This window comes from Myxocyprinus asiaticus, chromosome 5 (assembly GCF_019703515.2).
Source record: "Myxocyprinus asiaticus isolate MX2 ecotype Aquarium Trade chromosome 5, UBuf_Myxa_2, whole genome shotgun sequence".
Taxonomy (NCBI): Eukaryota; Metazoa; Chordata; class Actinopteri; order Cypriniformes; family Catostomidae; genus Myxocyprinus; species Myxocyprinus asiaticus.
This window is the reverse complement of record NC_059348.1, coordinates 21,564,163-21,568,964: the sequence shown is the minus strand read 5'-3', so window position 1 is coordinate 21,568,964 and position 4,802 is coordinate 21,564,163.

Sequence of the window (4,802 nt, the reverse complement as noted above, 5' to 3'; positions counted from 1 at the left end):
CATCCTTCACTCAGCTCGAGAAGAGTGCACGTGACGTCACCGAGGGCTAATATTGCAGGTTTGCAGCCAGAGAATAGCCATTTCTACAAAACATAAAGGGATAATTCACCCAAAAATGAAAATTCTCTCATCATTTACTCCCCCTCATGCCATCACAGATGTGTAAGACTTTCAAAGATTTTTAGAAAACGTTTTCAGTTCTGTAGGTCCTCACATTTGCGATCCTTTTGTACTATAAATTCTCCTGCCTGCCCAGTAGGTAGCAACATGCACTAAGAACGCGAGTGGCCAAAAACAAAAGAAGAAAAATGTGGATGTGGGAGTGGCAAATTATAGTGAAAAAGGACTTAAATATTGATCTGTTTCTCATCCATGAATCTCATATCACTTCAAAGGACATGGATTACTTTTATGCTGCCTTTATGTGCTTTTGGACCTTCTGGTCACCATTCACTTGTATTGTATGGACCTACAGAGCTGAAATATTCTTCTGAAAATCTTCATTTGTGTTCTGCAGAAGAAAGAAAGTCATACACATCTGGGATGGCCTGAGGGTGAGTAAATGATGAAAGAATTTTCCTTTTTGGGTGTACTATCCCTTTAAAGCTATTCATTGGTCACATGCAAATCAGCAATGGTGGATTTGCTGTTATCAAAATGTTGCACTTTCCAGAGCTATTTATAACATTTGCTCACTTTTTGAATCGAAAATACGGCCTATAGTTTCTCTTTTATATTTTTCCACATTCACTGATGTTTTGTAGGGTGTCAGCTGACAAAATAGAACCTGTCATTAAACCAGTGGCTTAGGTTTTGTGTGAACATTGGGGGAACATGTCCTCCTGTCACCCCACCACTGAAATTTAATCTCCTTTGAATGTATGCCTGCAATAAACAGCCTATTATAGGCTTTTCAGCTAAATTTAAAATGTTTAACAAATATGAAGAACAAAAAAATTATAATGAAAAGGACACAAATGGAAAAGGTAATATACAAAAATATGCAACAAATGTTGTAGTTTAAGAACTGTATAAATGTGACATTTAAAACGCATGTGACAGCCTGCCCTGATAATAATGTGACTACAACATGCCCCGACCTGAGTTTCATGAAAAATACAGTTGTCCTTAGAACACATTTAAACCTTTTAGTAAAAAATTTGCCCTCACAATTATAGTTGACCCTTGCTTTAATGTATGCCAGTGTGGTTTGCTTATGTTCACTTGTTTACCCAGGAGCTATAACAGAAATATGATGGTAAGGTAGAAAGCACAAACATTATTCTATTTTAACAGGGTTTAAACTACCGTAAGTGTTTGAATTTGGACCAACATACAAATCCCCTGCTAGAGAAAATACACATGTGTGCAATTGGACTTTTAACTGTAAATCCCAAAGTTACTGAAATATAGCTCTTGTGACAAACTGCTTGTGTGCAAACTAGCCACTATTCTGGGGCAACTATACAGACATGACCTATAGACTATTTAATGGCTTTTCAGAAGAAGAACAAAATTAATGAAATAGTAAAAATGTGCAAGAGAACATACAAAAATATATCAAATAATTGTTTGGCCAAAAAATTGAACTGTATAAAATGACATTTAAAAATAAATATTGCAATCATTCTGGACCTGTTTAGTGTTCAGTTTACAACTAGCAACTAGAAATGTGTACTTTTTCTCTTCTTCAGAAAAAAAATGATGATGAAACATGTCCAACCATGGCAGGCTCTTGAGTGTGTGGCTAAATTTATACTATTCTCTATTAATTTTTCAGATTGTGCTGCAGGCAGTTGAGGACTGTGAATCTGAGGGGCTCCTCAGCTGCAATCCAAAATGCTTCATTTAAGCCTTGTGTTCCTGTTAGGTTTGGAAATGTTCAAACCCAAGCCAACATTTTTCACAATCACAATATTATACGGGTGTAAGTTGAGTTATTTCAGATTGTTGCCTAAGAAGTTTTAGATTCATCAGCCTCATCAGATGACAGCATTTGATAACGACAAACATATACCATTTGATACAAGATACAGTTTCAGATCGAAAACAGGCATTAGACAAATATCCAAAAATCAATCTCAGCTCAGTTCAACATCTTATTAACATTAGGGTTGATCACAATGTCCCACACAGGATGAGGATGCCTATATAACAATAATCAACATTCACTAAATTGACCCACCTGATTCCATTAGATAAGGCCTGTGTGGCAACGATTCATATGTGCTCTCCATTTGATCAGATCACTACTGTTCTGTGATCAAAGATTTGGACACATTTCCATGTAGTAAAATTTTTTTTTAAATGCAAATAATTTGTGGCCAACAATATTCAAGGTTAGAATGAAGATGCGTTACATTACAGTAAAAATGCTTTGGTGGTTCCTAAATTAGATTAATAAAGCAGTACTTGTTTTGTTTTTTTCATAATTTTCTCTATACAGCATACAATCTAACCAAGATGACTTGCTGTACTGAATAAGAAGCACTGCTGTTATTTTCTAGCTCTGTCTAGCACCAGCTCTGTGCTTTTTAGTCTCAGTGGGAAAAATCAGGAGCTATGTAGAGTTAAACCATGTATCATCTCCCCTGGTAGGGACAGGCTGCTACATGAACACATTTTCAAGGAGCGAAAGCTGTAGATCTCAAGAGGATGAAAAAGGATGGATGGATGGAGAAATATCAGTCATCATAAGCATATAACTTGGTTGCAGAAAAGAAAGAAGAAAGTATCCAGTAAAAATATACAATAAAAGATATACTTTAGGAACCATTTGGGGTTCCTCAGATACCACACTGGCAGAACCCTCTGGAGGTATCCTTTATGGAGTCTTAGCCTATTTACTTCAGGCTATCTAAAAATGTTTTTTTTTATTTTTTTAATTAAAGTGCCTTGATACATTTCCCTAATTATGGTGTTCCTGGCAGAACCACTGACAGTTTTTTGGAGTTCTTGCAGGAACTAATTGAAAGTTTCTGAGAGGTCTGAAAGGGTGTCTAGAGGTTCTTGAAATGGTGGGGAATGTGAGGAACCCCATATAGTGTCTCAAGAATCTTTTAATATTTACAGTTACACAAGAAACTCAAGAGAAGTATCAAAAACTACTACAAGCAAGGCACAACTTCTGCCAGCTGCAAGCAGTGAAATACAATAAACATAATTGTATTACTGTATTAACTCAATCACATTTCTTTGCATCCTCCTTTCCCATCACATTTAAGCAGTCTCGGGTAACTTTACTGCTCAAAAAAACCTACTATCATACTATTCCTGTTAAAAAAAATAATAATAAAAATTTTTTTTCTTGATATATAGATCCTCACTGAACCCAATTGTTAAGGCACACAGCTTCTCCTTCTGCTATGCAGAAAATACACTCTCTTCCTGTTGAGACAGCCTGACCACCCCATCACCTCAACTTGTTTCTCAATGGGATTCTGTGTCATGATATCTGCCCTTTAAATTGTCAACTAGCTCCATTAAATACCCATAGCCTCCATGTTCCTAATCTTAGCCTCAGATGGCATGCTCCCAGACTGGCCACTGTCCATCAGACTGTCCGATATAGTCAAAAGACTAATATTCCATCTAAAGGTGTATTTACACTTTACAAAATTCTGTGTAAAGAAGTAAAAGACAGACCAAATTAGGCCTGCTCTGACCTGCCTCAGCCCCTTGTATCAATGTAGCATTAGAGTAGCCTTAAACCTTCTTGATGTTATTATACAACATATATATTATAATTTAGTTACATATTTAAAAGTATAACTTCATTTTTTCATTCGCTTCCTGTTTCTGATTTCATAATTTTATATTTAAAACGTTAATCTGATGAGGCCAATTAATGTGGATGTGAATGTGGCCAATATTTGAATTTTAAAATACTCACTGTTTCATAAGTATAGCCACAAGACAATAAACAATATGCATGTAAACATGATTTTAGTGTTATAAATTTGCTTACTAACCTTTTCTGTGTAAAGTTATAGCTAATTTTACAACTTTGTTACCATGACGATGTTATGCAAACAAATCCTAAAACTACTGTAAAAATGACAATTGAAACAACTTTACAGCTCAAATAACACGAGTTTTAACAGAAGAATTAATGCAAGTGCTTTTATAAAATTATAAGCTTCACATTTCTGTTTAAGCCCTCCAAAAATTGGCCCCATTCACTTCCATTGTAAGTGCCTCACTGTAACCTTGATTTCTGCTTATTTTTTAAAGAAAAGGAGGGACCGAAACAGCAAGTGCTCACAATTAACTGTATTTAGAAAAATTAATAAAACCTGAAATTTGGTCAAATACAAGCTATTTTCATGGAACTACACCACTTCATGTTGCTAAAAAACAAAAACAAAATGAAACATGCCCTTTGATCCTGAAAGAAACCTCTTCATCACACATTTTTTTGCCTAATTGCCCATTGTGGATGTCACATTCTGTGATTGAAGATCTTTTTAACAACTATGTATAATTACTACATTTACTGTACATGCACAGCTAATCCAGATACAAGGAAATATTATTAGAGGTAAAAACATTGCTCAGTTGTTTCCAAGTCTTCACTGAATTATTGTAAGATATGATGTATTCATACAGATTTGATGCTGTGGGGTTTTGACTGAGAAGCAGATCTGTAATTAAAATTATACTGAACTGTTAATTAACTGCATGTTATGATTTCTATGCTTATAAATCCACCACACAATAAAACAATTAATTGCTTATTTTCACAAGTGGCTTATTTTGGGCGTGTTTTTCCTGACCAACTTTTTGGAAAGGAATCTGTGGAA